The sequence below is a fragment of the Scylla paramamosain genome, chromosome 9, assembly GCF_035594125.1.
Source record: "Scylla paramamosain isolate STU-SP2022 chromosome 9, ASM3559412v1, whole genome shotgun sequence".
In the NCBI taxonomy this organism is placed as follows: Eukaryota; Metazoa; Arthropoda; class Malacostraca; order Decapoda; family Portunidae; genus Scylla; species Scylla paramamosain.
This window is the reverse complement of record NC_087159.1, coordinates 9,250,001-9,272,500: the sequence shown is the minus strand read 5'-3', so window position 1 is coordinate 9,272,500 and position 22,500 is coordinate 9,250,001. Positions and strand designations below refer to the sequence as shown.

At 44.4% G+C, this 22,500-nt stretch overlaps 1 long non-coding RNA gene across 1 annotated transcript in view; it reads left to right on the top strand.

Moving 5' to 3' along the window:
* Window positions 1-22,500, top strand: part of LOC135103540 (uncharacterized) — a 205,119-nt gene that overhangs the window by 100,629 nt on the left and 81,990 nt on the right. The window contains exon 3 of the long non-coding RNA XR_010270107.1: window positions 5,909-5,972. This is a non-coding gene — a long non-coding RNA (uncharacterized LOC135103540). The remainder of the gene's footprint in view (window positions 1-5,908; window positions 5,973-22,500) is intronic.

Sequence of the window (22,500 nt, the reverse complement as noted above, 5' to 3'; positions counted from 1 at the left end):
GGACTTTCAAACCTTAACAAATATCCACATCCTAACTAGACTGTCTGGTTCCATTCCGCTCTTTTCAGCTTGTGTTCTGCTACGGTGTCACTGTTTTGGATGAGTGTTACCTACTATGTGTGTTTCTATTGCATACTTCTGCTTCGTCTGTCCCTTCCTGTTTTACATACATCCTCCACCGTCCCTTCATGCAGTCGATCCACCTCTTATTTTTTTTTTCTTCCTTTCTTTCTTCTTCCATGTGCTTCCATTACCATTGTCTTCCTTCCAACGTGATCCTCTTCCTATCAGATGATGTGGCCGTATAATTTCAATCTCCCCCCACATATCAATTGCACTCCAGTACTATATATACACTACACTAATTGCAGTATTGGGTGGAAACCTAACTTAACCTAACCAGACTTAACCTAACCGAACCTAACTTAACCTAACCTAACCGAACCTAATTTAACCTAACCTAACCACAGTATTGGAGGAAAACCTAACCCAACTTAATCTAACTTAATTTATCCTAACTTAACCTAACGTAACTACAGTATTGGAGGAAAATCTTACTTAACCTAACCGAACCTAACTTAACCCAACCTAACCTAGCTACAGCATTGGAGAAAACTAATTGCAGTAAAGAAGAAGAAAGTGAAACCAGCAACTATTTTTGTTTGTGGTGGAAGGTACGAGCGTGTAATGCCTGCTGAATGTGTGTGTGACGTAAGTGATGTCATGGGATGCATAGGTGATGCGGATTTAACTACACTTCAAAATAATGTCTTTAGAGAAAACGTAACCTTCAGTACATGACATCACTGAATCGTAGTGTGTGATGTCATGAGAGGTTTGTGTAAGTCATCATTATATCTCGTAATATGTAACGTGTACTCAGTGATGTTTGCGTATATCGTCCCTATGCTCTGTAGTATTCCAGTGATGCCATGTGATGTTAGCAGTGTCGTATGTTATGTATACTAAGTCATGTGATGTGATGTTAGTATAAGTCATCACCAATATCTCATAGTATGCGATGTTTCTTAAGCAATTCCATGTGATGTTATTTTCAATCATCACTATATCTCGTAGTATGTGATGTGTACTTGGCAGTATCAAGTGATGTTGGTATAAATCGCCGCTATGCTCCTCAGTCTGTGATGTTGTAAAGGACCTGCGTGGGCGAGGGAGTGAGGGACGTAACTCCATTCAGTAACAGGAGAACGGTAGGGCCAAACAGGTTCTGGTTAGAGGAATGCTTGGGATGCTGCAGGTAAGGGGAGAGAGAGAGAGAGAGAGAGAGAGAGAGAGAGAGAGAGAGAGAGAGAGAGAGAGAGAGAGAGAGAGAGAGAGAGAGAGAGAGAGAGAGAGAGAGAGAGAGAGAGAGATGAGCTTGTGTGGAATTGTAAGAGTTGCAGGGGAAAGGGGAAGGGGAAGGGGTGGTACTAGAGGAAGAGGAGGAAGGTGGAGGAGGTGACGGAGAGGGGAGGGAGGGAGGAAGGGGAACAGGTGTGGGTGAGGGGGAGGGAGGAGTGCCGAGAACCTAATTAACAAGGAACAAAAAGAGAGATAAATGTCCAAGATGTCCTCTCCTCCTCCTCCTCCTCCTCCTCCTCCTCCTCCTCCTCCTCCTCCTCCTCCCGTCTTGCTTCGCCTCCTTCTCCTCCTCGTACTCCTCGCCTCTTCTCCCTGCTATGTCCTGCTTCGTCGTCTTGTTTCTTGTTCTTGTTCTTGTTGTTCTTCTTGCTCTTCTACTTCTTCGTCTTCTTCTTCTCTTTCTTCTTCTCCTTCTTCTTCTTCTTCTTCTTCTTCTTCTTCTTCTTCTTCTTCTTCTTCTTCTTCTTCTTCTTCTTCTTCTTCTTCTTCTACTTCTTCTTCTTCATGTTCCTCTTGTTCTTATTGTTCTTGTTGTTCTTGTTCTTGTTCTTTTCTTATACTACTACTACTACTACTACTACTACTACTACTACTACTACTACTACTACTACTACTACTACTACTACTACTACTACTACTACTACTACTACTACTACCAATACTACTGCTTCTGTCCTCCTCCTCCTCCTCCTCCTCCTCCTCCTCAACGAAACCAGAAAATTACCAAAGAGTGTACGCAGAAACCCGACCACATAGCACTGCGTTCGGAATTTGCAATAAAAAAACAACAAATTAAATAAATGAACAAAAAAAGAAAAAAAGAAAAAATCGCCTTCCAGGTATTTACACGCCTCGTAAAATTTGATGGGGTTGATGAAGACGTAAATTTATGGTGTTTTAAGAGGAGCTTCGTAAGATGGAGGATGAGATGCGAAAACTCACCACCAGGGGAGGGGAGGTGAGAGGATCTGGGAGTGATAGTGAGCAGTAAACTTGTGTGTGGCGAGGAGAGACAGGAGAGGCCAGGCTTTAAGTTGTAGTGGTGGTGGTGGTGGTACGGGGGTGGGGGAGGGGAAGAAGGATTGTTGCAGTGGTGATGACTACGTTTTATTGTCTCGCCGCCTCTGATGGTGACTATGTTAGGTGACTATTATATCAAGGACAACCTCTGCAACGACAATGATAGAAACTAGTAGTGGTGATGGTAGTGGTGGTGGTAGCAGTAGCAGTAGTAGTAGTAGTGTTCGCAACAGCAGTAGCAACAACACCAACAGTAGTAATGGTAATGATAGCAACAACAACAACAACAACAACAACAATAACAATACCATACCAAATAAGACTAATAAGAGTCACAAACCAGAAGCCGCAACATTATGACAAGACTCTGTAAAATAACCTTCCCTCTCACACTTCCCTCTCTCACTTTCCTTCCCTTCCTCCCACACTACACCTCTCCTCCCCTTCCCCTCACACCCCATGTATATGTACAGAAGAGAAAGAAGGAAGGAGAAAAATAAGAGGAAGAATAAGCAGGTGAGAGAACAGAGTTGGAAGGAGAGAAGAGGAGAAAGAATGGAAAAAAAAACAGGGCTTTTTTTTTGACAGAAGAGGAGGGGAGGGAAAGAGGGGGGTAGAGGGGAGAGGGACAGGGAGGTGGGGTTGCATGGTAGACTTCTCCCTAAAAGCACCAAATATTTACCCATATATCACAATGGCCTATTCCTCTCTTCCTCGTCCTCCTCCTCCTAATGGTAGGCCTACCTCGATATTTTGGTATTTTTTTTCGTCAATTTTATTGCTTGGGGTGACTACCTTTTGGCCTGGCCCCGACCGCCGCTGCCATCACCGTCACCGCCGCCGCCACCAACGCTGACCGCTCTTCTCCCCTTCCTCCCCGTTCTGCCCCTTCCCGTTAACACTTTTACCCTTCATCCCATCACTTGCTTCACCCTTGCTGTAACCATGATCATCACTGCTATTACTATTATCACCGTTGCCATAACCATCATCACTACTGCCAAAACCACCATCACCACCGCCATAACTATCATCACCAGTGCCATAACTATCATCACCACTGCCATAGCCACCATAACTACTGCCATAAACATCATCACTCATGCCGTAACTATCATCACCACTGCCATAACCACCATCACCACTGCCATAACCACCACCATCACCACTGCTAATGCTATGAATATCCGTGACTTCACACTACTGTCTACTTACTGTCACTCACCGCCACGATCATCACCACCACCATCACCACTTGCATAAGAATAAGTTCAGTACGTTAATGTCGGGTGTAAACAGCGGATAAAGGAAGAGAGGAAGAATGGAATGAAGGAAAAGATGTACAATGGAAAGAAAGAAAGGTGTCATTCTCATCACTGCTACTACTACTACTACTACTATTACCACCACCACCACCACTACCATTACCACCACCACTACTACTACTACTACTACTACTACTACTACTACTACTACTACTACTACTACTACTACTACTACTACTACTACTACTACTACTACCATCTCAACCATCACCATCAACAAGGCACCTTCTGTTATGTAAGCTATCTTCATCCATTTCCACCACCAGTACCCCTTTCCCTCTCCACTCCCTTCTTCCTCCTCCCCTCCAGCTCTCCCCACAACCACCACTGCTACCACTACCACTACCATTGCCACTGCCACTGCCACTGCCACTCCTCTACCTGCAACTTTTCTTTTCGGGATGTGCGAAGGTATGGCAGAGAAAATGGTGATAAAGAAGGAAGAGGAGGAGAAGGAAGGACGATAACAGGACAAGGAGAGAGGGTGACGTGGACGAAGGGATAGATGAGGAAGAGGAGGCGGAGAAGAATTACAAGGACAATAAGGAGGAGGAGGAGAAGGAGGAGGAGGAATAACAGAATAAGAAGGAAAGGAGACGTGGATGAGGAGACAGATGAGGAAAAGGAAGAGCAGGAGAAACAACAAGACAAGAAAGGAAGGAGGAAAGATATGAATGAAGAAGAAATAGATAAGGAGTAGAAGAAGGAAGAGGAAGAGGAGCATAAATAAAAGAACAAGATGGGAAAGTTGAGACGAGGAGATGGAGGAGCAACAGCAACAAAAGTAGGAGGAGGAGGAGGAGGAGGAGGAGGAGGAGGAGGAGGAGGAGGAGGAGGAGGAGGAGGAGGCAGAGGAGGAGTAAGGGGATGAGTGTTAAGGAAAGGGTGAGGATTAGGATGAGGATGACAATACCGCAGACGAAGGGCACGAGGCTGAGAGGAGGAGAGAAGGAGAGGACTGCCTGGTGGTCTAGCGTTCAGAAGCCCAGAGCATGTCTCCTCCACTCCGGCTTGGCGACACGAGAGATTGAGTCTCAACGAGTCATATGAGACAAGAGGCGCGGCAAAAAAATTAACTATTTAGGCCTGGGGTCCGAGCGAGCTGTAAATACCAGGATTTTTTGCCAAAGTTACTCAGACCGACGGCTTCCTCATGTGTCAGGCCCAAAGATAGCAACCAGCGACTTTGAGCCCTATTAACTCCTTACATTACGCTCAGTTTCCCCGCACGCAGGACTCCCTACTAGCATTGTCTTTTCCTTGAGGTGACACGTGAAGGATAACAGTCCTTTGCTACTCATGACGGAAGGGCGAAGGTCACTTGCCTAGAGGTGTTTCTTCTGTAACACAACTCGGGTCTACTCCGGGAGGGCAAAAAATCGCCCTTGTTCCCTCGCAGCAAAGAAGCCATACCCGTTTTTCAGCCTATCGCCTCCACCAGAAGGGACTATTCCTCTTTATCCCTTTTCCTCTCTTTCTCTCCCTTTCTCTATCTATAAAAAAAGAGGAAAGCCTAGCAATGTTTTACCTCCAACACCCGTGACGGTGGAGGCGACTGTGGCTTTGGGGCGAGATGTGGATAAGGGTGAGAGTTCGGCGTTCCTCAGTGGCCTTAGTCCCTTACTATCGGTGACTCATCTCATTACGCCGATGCCATAGTCATGACTCCCGGGTGGGTGTTGGAGAGAGAGAGAGAGAGAGAGAGAGAGAGAGAGAGAGAGAGAGAGAGAGAGAGAGAGAGAGAGAGAGAGAGTCATGATTTTTCGTCCCTAACCACAAACTGAGCTTTCGCCTCCGCCCAGTGTCCTTCCTCCCTTTTATTCCTCTCTCTACACCCTCCCCATCCTACTCTCCCTTGCTCCTCCCGCACCCACCCTTAGCTGTCACCCTACTCACGCCCACCTTCCCAGACGCCCTCGAGACCGCCCCTAGACGACCAGTGCTGTGGGCGGTGACGAGACTCCCACCAGACTGCTCTTAGCCTGCGGTATACTGACAGCCAGACGAGGCCGCCCAACGCACACACGATGACCGACCGGCGCGCTGCAAGGACAACCACATCATTTTTATACGACAGACTGACAAACTGACTACTGCTACTACTACTGCTACTACTACTACTACTACTAGTACTACTACTACTACTACTACTACTACTACTATTACTACTATTACTACTACTACTACTTTTCTATCAACAGGAACCAGTATCGAGAAGCAGATGACTATGCTGCAATGTTTGCTGCAAAGGGACAGTTTGTAAAGGTAAATCCATTAACCTTATTATATTTCCACCTGTTCTACCTCACGTGATTTACATGAAGTGATGCCCATTATTAGTTTAGCAGATCGGTAGTTATTCCCAAGCGGGTCACACCATGTTACTGTAACATTTTTTTTTAAGGATACAGTGTCACGGTTGTGAGCAGTGCTAGATCACGGTGTGCTACGTGGGTGGTGGGGATCAGCAGCCCTCGCCCCTGCGGTATGTAGGAGCTGATTCGCTGTTTGAAAATCATGAATGGTTCAGAAATATACACGAAGTGAATCTCCAGCTGATTATTGTTAATAATTAGAAAATAAAAAAAAAAAGAAACCTGCTACCAGACGGCATTGCAGCCGCCAAACTGGTTCAAAAACTTGTCGAAAAAGGAGTGTTAGTCAGTAGTTCAGAAGTCTAGTGCTACATGTCAGTGCAGTCACCACACTAAAAGAAAACTTGTGTTGTTCCCATTCCAACAACACTTGTCACACACAGACGGCGGGGACATCTCTCAGATCGTTCATTTTTGAATACTGATTTTTATGATTTTTCCGCATTGCATCAGAAAGGCAATCGAAACATGAAGCGATAACACGGCGAGAGCACCAGCGGTGGGCAGGAAACCATGAACACGCAGAGACACCCCACTAGTCATCCTAAGTCTGGAGGGCACAGCACACTCACATCTTTCTTGGGAATCCTTGGTTGAGTAAAAGCAGCGGCAGGGCGAGAAGTGAGGACATGAAGGCCAACAACAGAGGTGAGAGTAGAGGAACGGACGGGAAGGTGATAGTGATAGGGAGAAGGATGGGAAAGATTATAGGTAAGCAATGAGGTCAGTGGAAGAAATGTATGGAGAGGAATGCTACGGTGTGGAATGATGAATGGAAAAAAAAAAAAAAAAGCCCTTAGTGGTGACTGAGGTAGGAAATATGGAAAGTGAAGGGAAAGGAGAAGAATATTGTAATGGGGTTTTTTCTTAATTGTGAAGATACCGGTAAAAAATCATTGTTGTTTTACCGCCTCCCCCCCAAAAAAAAAAAAAAGAAAAAAGCTAAATAAGTAGAAAAGAGGGGTGACTCCCATTATTAACTTCAGGAGCTGCGACAAATCAAGAGAATGAAGTGGAATAAATGTCATAAAAGAGAAGGAAAGAAACATTACAGAGGAGAATGGTGATGTGGAAGGAAGACGTTTGTATTTTCGATAAACGTGTGAAGAAAAGGCAGAAAATGGAAAGAGAGGAAAGGCGTGAAGGGAAGACCGAGGTGACGAAGGGGAAGTGCTGGGCGGATGGAAAGAAGGAAAATTTAATAATGTGGAATAGTGTGGAAAGGACCAAAATTTGAGGAGGTGGAGAGAAGAGAATATGTAAAAAGAGGAATGAGGAAATGAAAGCAGTGCGATACAGGAAAGGAGAAGGGGAGCAGAAAAAAAAAATAATCTTGTAATGAGAGATAGAGCTGGAAGAGTGAGAACAGTTTCAGAGTGGAGGAAGAGGAAGGGGGGATATATGAATGAAGATTAAAAGACTGGACGAATTTCAGTGGGGAAGGAGAATAAGGGATGGGGGAATGTTAATGGGGAAGTGTTACCAGTATTCAGTAGGGAAGAAATGTGAAAAGGAAAAAGGAAAGAAAGATAGAGAAGATGGAGAGGTGGACCTATCTGAAGGGGAGGAGAGATAAAACGAAGTGGAATAAGGGAAATGAGAGAGGTAGGACTAATTTTAAGGGAAAAGAGGAAGAGACGGAAAGGAATTGGGGAATGAAGACTTGGAAGAAGCACTAACTAGGATGAAAAGAAGGGAAAGAAGAATAAAGAATAAAGACGTGAAGATGGGGATTTTACGAAAAGATGGAGATAGAAATTATTTTTAAAGGTGAGGTACGGAATTAAAGGGAAAAGGAAAATGGAAGAATGGGAGCAATCTAATGATAAAAAAAAAAAATTGTGTGGTGAATCTGTAAAGGGAAAAAAGAAGACAGTGTGAGGTTGTAATAGGGAAAATGAAATGTGCGAAGAGGCATTTAATTTAAGGGGGAAAAAAGGAAGGGAAGATGAAATTGATGGCTGGACACGTGACACCTCTTACAAAGCTACAATGCACCTTTGCCTCAACGCTGTTCACCCATACGGTAACTGAGAACCGTTTTCCCTCCTCCCACATCCAATTCCTCGGCCACCATCTTTTTTTCCTCCTTCCCCGCCCCCCCATTGCCTCCTCCCTTCCCTCCCATCCCTTTCCCGGCACTACCTCCTCGCCATCTTCCTTTTCTCTTCCTCTCCTCCTCTTCTCTTATTTCTAAAAACGTTCTCAGTTTTCACTCACTTGTTTGTTAATGATTTTCCTCTCTCTCTCTCTCTCTCTCTCTCTCTCTCTCTCTCTCTCTCTCTCTCTCTCTCCTCTCTCTCTCTCTCTCCTCTCTCTCTCTCTCTCATCCTCTCTCTCTCCTCTCTCTCTCTCTCTCTCTCTCTCTCTCTCGCTTGTTGTTGTTTTTGGAGGGACGGGAATGTGAGATACCCTTGATTTATTTGCTTGTTTTGTAGATAGGCTCTAGTTTTTGTTTGTGTTTGTCTTCGTGTTTTGTGAATTACTGTTTTTTTTCCTTTTGTTATTTTTTTTTCATAATCTTCTGTTCTGCTGTTGTTTCATATTTGAACTTCTCTCCCTTTAGTTAGTCTTTCATCTTTTTAATTGTTCGCAATGTTGGTTTTAGTGATTTCATTCATAGTGTTATTGAATTTTATATATTAAGTTACGTATTTACAGATTTGCCAAATGAAATGTTTTTTTTTTGTATTGACTATTTACATATTTACTCATTTATCTACCATTTACTTGTTTAGTCACGTGTTAACATAACCAGTCATTCATCAACCTTTTTTATTCCTTCATCACCTGGGGACAAGGGGGTGGGATGCTGCTGCCTTCACTTAATTGTAGTGTAATTAGCCGTAACGACCGTGGCTGTACCTGCGTCCAGTCGTCCATCGTGTAGGGCTTCCAGGGAGGATGTAGGAAGGTGTCCCCAGGGGGTTCTCAAGACTGAGGGTGGCCAGTGTCCCTTCCACGGCCTCTCAAAGATGTCCCCCCCCAACCCCACCCAGCCCCGCCCCACCTTGTCACCCCCCCCGGGCAGTCCTACACATCTGGCTTCCTTCATAATGTTTCCCTGGGGATTCACCTGTGCACTTTACTGGTCTTGTCTTCCTGTAGTGGTGGGGCTGCAGTGAGGTTGGGGGGGGGAGGGCTTGTTCCCTTGTAGTGGTGAGGAGGCAGTGATGGGGGGTCTTGTTCTCCTGTAGTGGTGAGGAGGCAGTGATGGGGGGTGGTGTTGTTCTGTAGTGGTGAGGCTGCAGTGAGGGGTGGGGCGTTTTGCCCTTCTGTAGTGTGTGAGGAGGCACTGACGGGGTTGTTGTTCTTCTATAGTGGTGAGGAGGCACTGACGGGGGTTGTTGTCCTCCTGTAGTGGTGAGGGAGGCACTGACGGGGTTGTTGTCCTGTAGTGGTGAGGACGCACTGACGGGGTTGTTGTCCTTCTGTAGTGGTGAGGAGGGTACTGACGGGGTTGTTGTCCTCCTGTAGTGGTGAGGAGGCAGTGAGAGAGGGGGGGGAGGAAATACGAATATATGTGTTTTTTGATGATGATAATAGCAATCCTCGTTTCGCCCCCGAAGGCACAGACATCGTAACATAAAAACAATAGTCAGAGAACAAACCATTATTAAAGAGAACATTTCCACGAGAATACCGGGACTCGTTAAGACTAACACTGACAGTAAAAAAACAGGTGCATAAAAAAACAACAGTCATAGAACGAGCCGTAAATTAAAGCCAGGCATTTCAGTGAAGTAAGAATACCAAGACGAGTTAAGACTAAACCCTAAAAGTAAAGACAGGGTACTACAATATATACATTAAGGAGAACTTATAAATAAATACCAGGCTACATTGTATACTCCTTCATACTGCTGCTTGCCTTTCGCTCACGACTTCGAGACAATGTAATCACCTGTTTAAAGAATAAAGGATGATGACAAAAAGATACACTAATGATCTTATCAAGTAGGTAAGCTGTAAACAATAAGAAATATCGAGGAAACTTCACACAGTGATCTTATTACCAAGCGACAATGAAAGCAATATGATAGAATAATAATATGTACACAAAAGATCTTATCAATAAAAAAAAATAATGGAAATTACTGAAGATGAGAGAGAGAGAGAGAGAGAGAGAGAGAGAGAGAGAGAGAGAGAGAGAGAGAGAGAGAGAGAGAGAGAGAGAGAGAGAGAGAGATTAATAATTTCGACGCGAGCTTCTTAACGGGTGCTACTCGATATCAAGCGTGGTACTTTCTCTTCTTGCCTGTGACCTTGCCCTTGGCCGCCCAGGGTGTGTATGGGAGTCCCTCGTGCATCACCTCCAGGCTTCGACAGATATGAGTAACAGAAGAGGGCAGGTTGGGTTGAGTTACCGACTGACTGACTGACCGATAGATAAATAGATAGGTACATAGAAAGATAAAGAGTTCGACTAATAGATACGCAGGATGATTCACTAAGTAATTGAGTGAGCAGAAGAGAAGGGCACGAGGTATTGATTGACTGACTGAATGACTGATTGAATGACTGATAGATCGATAGATAAACATATAAATTGACAGATAAAAGGAGCGTGACTAATTGATATGGTAAGATGATTCATCAATGGGTTGAGTAACTGACTGACAAACTGACTAATTTATTCACTGACGGTCGGCTCCGCAGCAAAACGAGTAGAAGAAGCGCGTGTGAGAATGCATTGCTGTGACTGAGAGAACTGAAAGAGTGGGAGCAGGTGCGGCGGTGAGATGTGTGTGGGTGGAGTCAGGTGCGTGTGTAAAGGAGGAGGAGAAGGATGTACGTAAGTGGATGCGTGGGAGACTGGATAAGTGGATGACTGTTTGAGTGAAGAAGACAACACCTGTGGCTGTTAAGATGAGCTAGATGAGCAGTAAAGGGCAGGTCATCGGATGCTGTGATGGTGTGGGGATGCTGCTGCTGATGACTGTAGTGGCTGGGATGAGGAAGGCAAGGGCGGGGGCTGGGTATTGTCGTGCTGAGGAGATGGGGCTGTGTGGAGACGGTGAGGCTGTGTGGAGGAGGAGGCAATGATTTTTGAAGAGAGAGAGACGAGAGTGGTTGGTGTATATTAGGATGTGTATTTATTTTATTTTTATTTTTATTTTTTTTTTTGTCTCTCTCTCTCTCTCTCTCTCTCTCTCTCTCTCTCTCTCTCTCTCTCTCTCTCTCTCTCTCTCTCTCTCTCTCTCTCTCTCTCTCTCTCTCTCTCTCTCTCTCTCTCTCTCTCTCTCTCTCTCTCTCTCTCCATCGTTTAGTTTTATGAAAATCTCTTCTTTTATATGTAACATTTTGTAAGATAATTTATATTATTTTCTTGTTTTTAATTTTAGTTGTTTAATTGCATATCGATTTATTTCAGGTAATTTGCAGTTGGTCAATGTTATTTCGCTTAACTGCACGTAATTTAATTTTTTTTTTCTAGTAAATTTCTGCATTAGAGCTTACGTGTCATTATTGTAAAGGATACTTATTAAGACCAAACATTTCGTTATACTCTGAAACACTGCGCCGCACTCCCACTGCATTCAAAAGACTTTAGATGAAGTGGCAGTGGTTTTAAGGACTTTTTTTAAGGTTCTAGTAACAGATTAACAAAATTTCTACATTATTTAGAGGAGAAACACTCTCGAAAACCCGGCAAGTAATTCCTGTGGCCTTTGAAAGTAGTAATGATGAGATAGCAAACCGTTTGTTTCCTTTATATTCGGTTATATTCCTGGGTCATTAAGAAAATAAATAATAATAATTAAATGTAATGTAATCTATATTTCCGGCATGGAGTTTGCGTGGCCGGGGCGTGGAAAGGGCGTGGGTCTAAATGAGGCATGGGCGTGGGGCTGCTGGTGATTGACGCAGGAGTGGTCGTGGGGTCTGGAGCGTGGGCGGCGAAGGCACTGAAAGGCAGAAGATCCAGATGCCCAAGCTAACCTAACCTAACGTGACTTACCAAATATAGCAGTGTAGCTCTACTGTATTGGTTGGTGTTGCTGTTGTTGTTGTTGTTGTTGGTGGTGGTGGTGGTGGTGGTGGTGGTGGTGGTGTTGATGATGTTTTTTTCCTTCTTGTTCTTGTTCTTATTGTTGTTGTTGTTATTGCTGTTGCTGTTGCTGTTGTTGTTGTTGTTGCTGTTGTTGTTACTGTTGTTGTTGTTGTTGCTGTTGTTGTTACTGTTGTTGTTGTTGTTGTTGTTGTTGTTGTTGTTGTTGTTGTTGTTGTTGTTGTTGTTCTTTCTCTGTTCTTCTTCTTCTTCTTCTTCTTCTTCTTCTTCTTCTTCTTCTTCTTCTTCTTCTTCTTCTTCTTCCTCATCACTCCCCCTTTCCCCTCTTGCTTTCCTGATCCAAGGTAATTTCAGGCCGTTTTAAAGTTAAGCTATCCTAAATTGGCATTATGTTAGTTTCCCTCTGCTTCTGTTTTCTTTCCTCCTTGCTTCCCTCTCACACATACACACACACACACACACACACACACACACACACACACACACACACACACACACACACACACACACACACACCACTACACACACACACACACACACACACACACACACACACACACACACACACACACACACACACACACACACACACATTCCCTCACATCCTCACCCTCTAGGCTAACTGATGCTTGCTGCCTTATAATACTGTCGGCTGGATATTTTAAGATAAATCTATGTTGAATCCTGTTAGGCCAGAGAGAGAGAGAGAGAGAGAGAGAGAGAGAGAGAGAGAGAGAGAGAGAGAGTGAGAGAGAGAGAGAGAGAGAGAGAGAGAGAGCACCACTAATCTGCCTCGTAACTATCTACCTCTTTTAATCCTATCCTTTAACCCCACATCACTAGGTCTTTTAGGTCATCCCTACTCATGTCCTCCCCTTTCGTGTTCATTAAGGAGAAACGGAGGTGAAAACCCATTAACACCCAACTTCATTACGTTTAATTGAAGACTACAGCTGCATAGGGAGGGGGGGAAGGTGGAATGGGAGGGAAAGAGGGCTAGGAAAGGAGGTAGAGTAAGGAAAAATACTATATAGAGAGGGCAGTGGGGAGGGAGATGGAGTGAGAAAGGGTAATGCCTCCCGTGGGTTTTCTCCTAAAACTCTCACTTAGACAAAAGGTAATTAGACTTCAGATGAGGTTCTCACAAGCGCATTGGACCTCACGCCGAGTTGTGTGTGTGTGTGTGTGTGTGTGTGTGTGTGGTGCGCGAGTCTACAGGGAACAGAGGGACAGAGAGGAGAGGAGAAAGTACTAAAAGATGGAAAGGAGGTCAAAGGGAGAGGCACGAGAAGGATATGGAAAAAAAAAAAAAAATAGGTCACAAGGAGGAGGAGAGGTACAGATAGGAAGGGAAAGAGGGGCAGGGAGGAAAAGGAGAACGAAATAGTGAGGAGAGAGTGAGGGACAAAATAAAAGGAAAAGATAAGGGAAAAAGAGAACAGAGAAGGAAAACAGACACAGATGAAGGAAAAAAAAGGAGGGTAGAAAGAAAGAGAGAAGGATATAGATATAGAGCAGAAAGGGACAGAGAAGGGAGAGATGAGAGGCAAAGGGAGAGAGAAAGGCGATGAACAAAAGGCGAAAAAAAGAACAGTTAAAAAAAAATTGAAGGATTTGGGGAGGGAAAGGAATAGAGAGAGGAATACAAGAGGAATAGAAGAAGAGAAATGACGGTGGGATAGTGAGAGAAGGAGAAGGGTTGGAGGAGAGAGAGAGAGAGAGAGAGAGAGGGAGAGAGAGAGAGAGAGAGAGAGAGAGAGAGAGAGAGAGAGAGAGAGAGAGAGAGAGAGGCGGCATTGGGACAGTGATGGAGGGAGAGGTGGAGGGAGACAAGGGTGGAGCAAAGCACAACGTCACTCTTTCTGCCGCTACTCCATCTTGATCCATCTTAATGCCTTACTCATTCCTAATCTCTTAATGTCACTCGAGGTATTGGGTGCGCGGACTCCACTTATATGTACTGACGCTACGTGGAGGTACTGTGTGACAGATTTCTGAAAGCTCTGCGCGTCTAGACACTGTCCGCCGACACACACACACACACACACACACACACACACACACACACGCACACACAGAAACACCATGCTTTTTCCTCCTTTATCAATTTCTTTCCTTTTTTTTCTCCCTCTCTTCTTTCCATGCCCGTCCTTCCGCTATCCTCCTTCCCCTTTCCTCTCGCCCACTACATCCCAAAGGACTCAGTGACATTTACAGTCCTCATTGATCCTGGAGCACGGCCACACATCCGCTCTGGACAGGTGGAATTCCTCTGTATATATTCCAGTACATTTTTCCGTGTGGATGTTCTCCCCTCATTGGGTGTAAATTGTAGTATTGTAGTGTTCATGGTTTTGTGGTGGGTTAAGTAAAGAGTTAAATAAATGTCTGCAGGGGAAACATGTCCACCGAGAAAAATGCCCTGTGGGAAGTGAGCCACGGGTGGAGAAAATGTCCATCAGAGTAAAAGATGTTCGGTAGAAAATAAGTCACGGGGGGAAAATGCAATGTGGAAGATAAGTCACAGGTGGAAAATGTCTGGTAGAGAGAGAAAAAAAAAAAAAGAAAGTCACAGTAAGAAAATGTCCTGGGAAAAATAACTCGCGGGGGAAAATGTCCACTGTAATATAAATCACGGAAAAAAAAATGTTCTGGGGAAAAACAGGTCACGGAGGAAAATGTCAAGTTGAAGGTGAGTCACGGGAGGAAAATGTCCTTTGGGAAAATTAGTCACGAGGAAAAATGCCCCGTAAAAATAGCCAACAATAAAAAAAAAAATAGTAGGAAAAACCAAAGGAGAATAAGTCACGAAAGGGAAAGTTATAAGAGAGAGAGAGAGAGAGAGAGAGAGAGAGAGAGAGAGAGAGAGGAGAGAGAGAGAGAGAGAGAGAGAAGAGAGAGAGAGAGAGAGAGAGAGAGAGTGAGAATACCCTACTCTCACTCAGCTTCCTGTTAAAAGGCAGCGAGGTCGACCCTGGCTCAGCGGATTCCCCGGCAGGAGAGGCAACGCTATGTCGCCACCCGGCCGGCGCCATATGATCTCACTAGTGCGCCACACGTCAGTATTCCTTCCCACGCTTGCCGGCTATTAAGGGACAGCACGCCTGCTCGTTTGCCTTGCCGCACGCCCATCTCCTGCCACTTATTCGAAGCTGCGCCTGTTTCCTCACCTGAGTCTCAAGGTCTTTAAATCTCTGTGCCCACAAAGAGGACATATAGGGGGTGAGAATCTAAGGACGCGATGTGTGTGTGTGTGTGTGGAAGGAAGGGTGTGCGGGTGTAGGAATGTGTAAAGGGTTAAGAGGGAGTAATAAAACGTGCATTTATAAAGAAGCGGTGGTTAATAATTATGTAATTCTGTGTTATTATTATTATTTTTGCTATTGTTGTTGTTGCAGCTTTTATTATTATTATTATTAATATTATTAATATTATTATTATTATTATTATTATTATTATTATTATTATTTTTATTATCGTTGTTGCTGTTGTTATTATTACTGTTATTACTGGTGCCAACTGATGTATTCTTTTTGTTTGCTGTCGTAGTAAGTAATAGTATAGTAGTAGTAGTAGTAGGAGTAAGTAGTAGTATTGAAGCAGCTGATTTTGTGGTTTGTGGCATCCTCTGTCACGTGGGGTACAAAGCCGACACTGAGAATGAGGGAAGCACAAAGAAGAAAGCGTAGGAGGAGGAGAGGAGAGGAGAGAGGAAGGCAAGCAGGTACGGGTACCATGACCTCAAAAATTACAATACTTAACCATAAAATTGGCTTCATATTTTTCCCCACTTACTTCATCAAGAACACAAACGTCACCGACCTAGCTCTCTCTCCTCTCTCTCTCTCTACTCTCTCTCTCTCTCTCTCTCTCTCTCTCTCTCTCTCTCTCTCTCTCTCTCATCTCTCTCTCTCTCTCTCTCTCTCGTCGCTGCCGTGGGAAGGTCAAGGGGAGATGTTAGTGATGCAATGTATAACTCATGCCTATAATTGGTTCTTTGGACACACAAGGCTGCTTCTGATTGGTCGAGAAGTGATGACGCTGGACGCTGTTGTTTGTAATCGTCCTGCTCCGCCTTTGCGAGTAGCGTGACTGGCCTGCCTGATTACCTGTCTGCTGAATATCTATGAAAAAATGACTGCTTTTGTTAGTGTAATGTTAAGTATTAGGAAGACCTGATTCTGTTGATCTCCGCCTTTGTCTTTGTTCTCTCTCTCTCTCTCCTCTCTCTCTCTCTCTCTTCCTCTCTCTCTCTCTCTCCTCTCTCTCTCTCTCTCTCCTCTCTCTCTCTCCTCTCACTCTCTCTCTCTCTCTCTCCGGTACACATCCTTTTCTCACTTTCTTTACATTTATCAGCCCCTTTTTACTCACTCTACCCTTCTTTGCATCATGTTAAGTAAGTTAGCATCCCCCACGTCACAGCACACATCTTCGCAGCACCGTCACACACTACGTACCGTTCCTCCTCCTTCCACTTCCACTGTCATACATACCTGCTGTACCTATGCTTGTTATGTCCCATCATGTAACATCACGTGGCCTGTGGTCTCCCGCTGACCTCGGCGTGCCTGGAGAAGGGGAGAAAGGTGCACCCACCGCTCATTACCTGTGTACCTGGTGCCCATAGCTAATTACCTCACTCCCAGCACTGCCCATAAATCGTGGACAGGTGAGGCAGGTGTTGTGTCCATCCTCATCACCTCGTGTACTCTCCATTACTGCTACTACTACTACTACTACTACTTCTACTACTACTACTACTACTACTACTACTACTACTACTACTACTACTACTACTACTACTACTACTACTACTACAATTACTTCTACCACATGCTTAGAGAGAGAGAGAGAGAGAGAGAGAGAGAGAGAGAGAGAGAGAGAGAGAGAGAGAGAGAGAGAGAGAGAGAGAGAGAGAGAGAGAGAGAGAGAAATTTTATTGTCATTTTCACAATCTTTCATATATTTAAGTACTCAGTGTAATTGTATGTCCAGGTCCAATGAGTAAGGCAACAATGAATATTATCAGCAAGTAAAGTGTTTAGAATTCTGATTTATAAAGAAAACGAGAGATAGAGAAAGTAAAACGGCATGCAGTTACGAAACTCAAGGACTAAAGGACAAACAGATGATTAAAGGAGAGAATAGGAAAAGAGTGGAAGAGCAGGAACTGAAAGTGTTAGGTAAGGTGGGGGTACGAGAGAGGGGAGAGGGAGAGGAAACAAGAGAATGAGGGGATGAGGAAGGGAAGGGGGTAGGTGGGAAGGAGAGAAGACTGTAAACACGGAGAGAAGGGAGGGGAGGGAGAGGGGAAGAGAGGAGGTTGTAAACAAGGAAAGGAGAGAAGAGGGGAGAGGAGGGGTGTGGAGGGTGAAGTATTATTTATTCTGATCTGTCTCTAGAATTATCTCTTGCACAAGACAGTGTAAAGGACCTTTAAATATATACACAGGTATGTATATTTACATAGCCACTCGGAGATACGTATATTTATCGCCAGCATCTTCCTCACACACACACACACACACACACACACACACACACACAGGAACAAACAGGCAGACGGCAGAGAGGCGCCGGCGGACATGAACATGCTTGAGCAAGCGCGCCACACACACACACACACACACACACACACACACACACACACACATTTAAAGCGCCGTCTCTAAGTGAAGCAAAAAAAAAAAAAAAAGAAAAATCAAAACATATGCTCCAATAAACATCTGATTGCCTTACACACGAGGTGCACTCAAGTGGTTGGGACAGGACCATACTGAACTTATTTTCCAAAACGAGTCCAGCATGGCATCGGGGTGTCTGGTGTGATGTTGCTATGCGTTTGGGAGTTACCGGTGCAGGAGGGACGGGGTGCCTGGGTGGCTGAGTGGGGGCAGTGTGAACGAGTGACAGGAGAGAAGAGGAGCCCGAATGTTAAAGATGGATAAATAGTAAAAAAAGAAAAAAGAAATAGAAGCGAGTTTTACTGAGATGGACATGTAAGGAAATATGTTACACAAAGGATCACAAAGGAAAACAAAAGCAGCAAGAGATTCTTCATAACGAGGTTGTCTGTGGTGTATATGTTCAGTAACTACAAGTACACGTAAAACGGCAGGAAGGAAATGCGATAGTTACCATGAAATTTGTACTGGAAAGATAAGAGAAGCTGAGAGAGAGAGAGAGAGAGAGAGAGAGAGAGAGAGAGAGAGAGAGAGAGAGAGAGAGAGAGAGAGAGAGAGAGAGAGAGAGAGAGAGAGAGAGAGAGAGAGAGAGGAGGGGGGAGGGGGGAATTCGTCTTTTATCTCCCAATATTCACGATTGCTGCAGTAATGTCTGACAAATCTAAACAAGTGAAAAAAAATGCGAATTGTGGATTGTATTTTGTGTGCATATAATTTTTTTTTATTGCACGCTATTGTTCACACACACACACACACACACACACACACACACACACACACACACACACACACACACACACACACACACACACACACACACACACACACACACACACACACACACACACACACACACACACACACACACACACACACACACACAACCAACCATGCATACTGTATATATTGATCGCTTCTCTCTTAACATCATACATATTTCATCCTTCACGGCCTCAGGAATGTGTAGTCTTTAATAATTGATGACTTTTCCCCCCACACTCCTCACAATTCACTCCTCGTCACTCTTCTTTTTCTCGACGCAATGCTTCTCCACTCACGACCTTGTGATGCGGCCAGAAGTTTTGTTTGCTCTTTTTTCTTGTTGACTGATTGTTTATTGTTTTTGTTTGTTGAGTAGTATTGGTATTGTTTTCTATATGTATGTATGTATGTATGTATGTATGTATGTATGTATGTATCACCTGTCTATCTGTCTGTCTATCTTTCTGTCTGACTGCTTATTTATTTACTTATTTATTTATTTATTTATTTATTTATTTATGACTCCATCTCCTTGCCATATCTCGTCAAGTGTGATTTTCCACTTAATTTATCTACCTCCATTACATTTTCGTTCTTATTTTCCCTTTATATTTAACATTTTAGTAGTGCATTTGTCCTTGATTTATATGTCCTTTTTTTTCAGTTTTCATGCATCAGTTATCCTTATTATACATTTTTTTTTCTTATTTTCATGTTTAATTCAACCTTGAGTAATATTTTTTTTTCTTTTTCCTCTTGCTTGTAACCCAACTTGTTATGCAAGCGTGTCTTTTTTTTATATACAGATATACATTAATACTTGCAACATACATAAAAGCTTATATACCTGCATCAATACATACAAACATTACATACATACATACATACATACATAATGATACATATGCATTTACTTAGATGCACACATATACATAACCCTTTATCGTTTTTGAAGAGGTTGTCATTCAGCTACTCAAGACTGTGTGTGTGCGTGTGTGTGTGTGTGTGTGTGTGTGTGTGTGTGTGTGTGTGTGTGTGTGTGTGTGTGTGTGTGTGTGTGTGTGTGTGTGTTAGATTTAAAGGTCTGTTATCGTTCCTCAAGGTTATTCGTCTCTTGTAACGCGGGTGGGTGAGGAGGAGGAAGAGGAGGAGGAGGAGGAGGAGGAGAAGGAGGAGGAGGAGGAGGAGGAGTTGTGGGGGAGTTACAGTGGGAGTTGATTCCTCACACTGCACCCTTAAGTTGAGATGTGTGTGTGTGTGTGTGTGTGTGTGTGTGTGTGTGTGTGTGTGTGTGTGTGTGGGTTGGGGGTCAAAGTAAGGGTGAGAGGGGCCACTAAGTACCCCACCACCTCTTCCCTCACCGCATCTCCCTTCCTTATCTTCTCACTTACCTCCTTACCTCCGTCATCTGCCTTACTCATCTCTCCCTTTTATTCCCTCTGTTCGTCCTCATCTATTCTCTCACATCTTGCTCATTTTTACTCCACATCTTACATCACGTTTGTTTCTCTCTTCTTTTTCTTTTCTCTCTCTCTCTTTTCTTCCTTTCACCTTTCTCATATCACAGTTTTTTCCTCATTTTTCATGTTACCTAACCTCTCTCTCTCTCTCTCTCTCTCTCTCTCTCTCTCTCTCTCTCTCTCTCTCTCTCTCTCTCTCTCTCTCTCTCTCTCTCTCTCTCTCTCTCTCTCTCTCTCTCTCTCTCTCTCTCTCTCTCTCTCTCTCTCTCTCTCTCTCACCTCCACCCTTTTACATTACCCCTGCACCCCTTAGCATCTGACAGCTGACATTGGCCCTCTGACTCACCCCCTCGTCAGCACTATCCAGAAGCCTCCCTCCTGACGCGGTAAGAAAACCCGAACCAGAGGCGCCGCTGTTGGTGATTGTGGTGGTGGTGGTGGTGGTGGTGGTGGTGCCAGGTGGGAAGCATAGGTAGTGACAGCAGATAGGTAGTGGGTAACAGTGGATAGTTTATGGTGGTGATGGTTGTAGTGGTTGTTGTAGTGGTGGTGGTGGTGGTGGTGTTGCCGTGAGGAATGTTAGGAACGAAAGGAAGTTGTAAACGAGGAAGGGAAAGTTTACGAAAGAGGGAAGTGGGGGAAAAAAAAACAAAAACATGCAGGAACGAAAAGCAGCAGGAAACGAAAAAAAAAAAAAAAGAGGAGGAAGTGATGGAGTAGGAGGAAGTATATGTATTAAAACCGAAAGAATCATGAATAGCAAGAAGAGAAACACGCCGAAATACAAGAACAAGAAGGCACAGAAGATGAAAGCCAAGATAACAAACACACACTCTCCTCACCGTTGTGCTTCAAGAAGGTTACAAAAACATAACTTTATTTCGTCATGTATTTATAAAACGAGAGAAAGGAGTGGCTCTTCCCTCCTCCTCCTCCTCCTCCTCCACCCAGTCACCCATTCCCCTCCCACCTCATGTCCCTGTGTCGCCACCAAGTCGGGGAGGTGGAAGAAGAGGAAGAGGAAGAAACAGTGGTGGTTGTGGTGGATATGACTGTGGTGGAGGGAATACTTGAGAAATAATCGGAGAGAAAGGAATGTATGGCTGACGGCAACGTGTGTGTGTGTAGGTGGGCGGGTGTGTAGGTGGGCGGGTGTGTAGGTGGATGCAGGCAGGGACAGTAAGGGTGAAAGTTCGTGTCTGTGTTTATGAAAAATGATACATACTAGAAGGAGGGAAAGGGGAGGAAGAGTGAGTTGGATTAAAGGGATGATGAGAACTAGGAAGAGGAGGAGAAGCAAAAATATAAAAACACGACCCCTTCTAAGTGACTGGAAGGAGATACAAATACAAGTGCTTGGACGTGGGCGGCGTGCTAACAGGTGGTTCAAATTAGGAGGAGGAGGAAGAGGAGGAGGAAGAGGAGGAGGAGAAGGAGGAGGAAGAGGAGGAGGAGGAGGAGGAGGAGGAGGAGGAGGAGGAGGAGGAGGATGAGGAGGAGGAGGAAGAAGAAGAAGAAGAAGAAGAAGAAGAAGAAGAAGAAGAAGAAGAAGAAGAAGAAGAAGAAGAAGAAGAAGAAGAAGAAGAAGAAGAAAAATAAGAAAAAGAAAAGTGAGAAATAGAGAAGGAGGAGGAGGAGGAGGACCAGAATAAGAAAACAATAAGAAGAAAAGAAGAATGAGAAACGAACGACTTGTAACAGAATTAAACAAGGAAGTGGAGGTGGAGGTGCAGCAACAGCCAGAAGAGGAGGAGGAAGAGTAGAAAACTGGCAAGAATGGGGACCAGGAGTGGCAACACAATAAAATAAAAAGGAGGAAGATAGATGAGAGGAAGGAGGAAAATAAAGAAATGTTTTGAAGGAGGAAGAGCAACAAGATAAAACATGAAGATGGAGAAAGAGGAGGAAGAAGAGGAAGAGAACGAGGGAGGAAAAAAAAAAAGGACAAGCTGGGAGGGAGAAAGGAGGGGTAACAGGATAAAACATGAAAGTGGAGGAGGAGGAGGAGGAGGAGGAGGAGGAGGAGGAGGAAGAGAAGGAGGAGGAGGGGGGTTGTTCATGTTGAGTATCACTATCTAGCATAAAGTAAGGCAAGTAGGATGGAGAAACAGATGGAGGAGCTTAAAGGAATACAGACGAAAAACAAACAGCACCAGAGTTTATGAAAGGAAGTATTTGTGACACATTTCACTAACCTGCTGCAAGAGACGTAGGGTGGAGGAAGAAGAGGAGGTGGAGGAGGCAGTGAGATAGCGTGGACGTGGGGCAGGTGGAGGAGCACTGGCGCGTGAAGGAATATAGTGTCCGCAAAATGGGCAGAAGTTGATTCACTTTCTTGATGCGATGAGTCTGCCAGGCGACGGAGCATTGACAAGTATGAGGGGGTGGCTGAAGAGGGCTAGGAGGAGGAGGAGGAGGGGGAGGAGATGGGGAAGGGGAGTGATGGAAGGTCACCCGTTCATCCCCACCCATTTCCACCAGTCCCCACCTGTCCCTGCC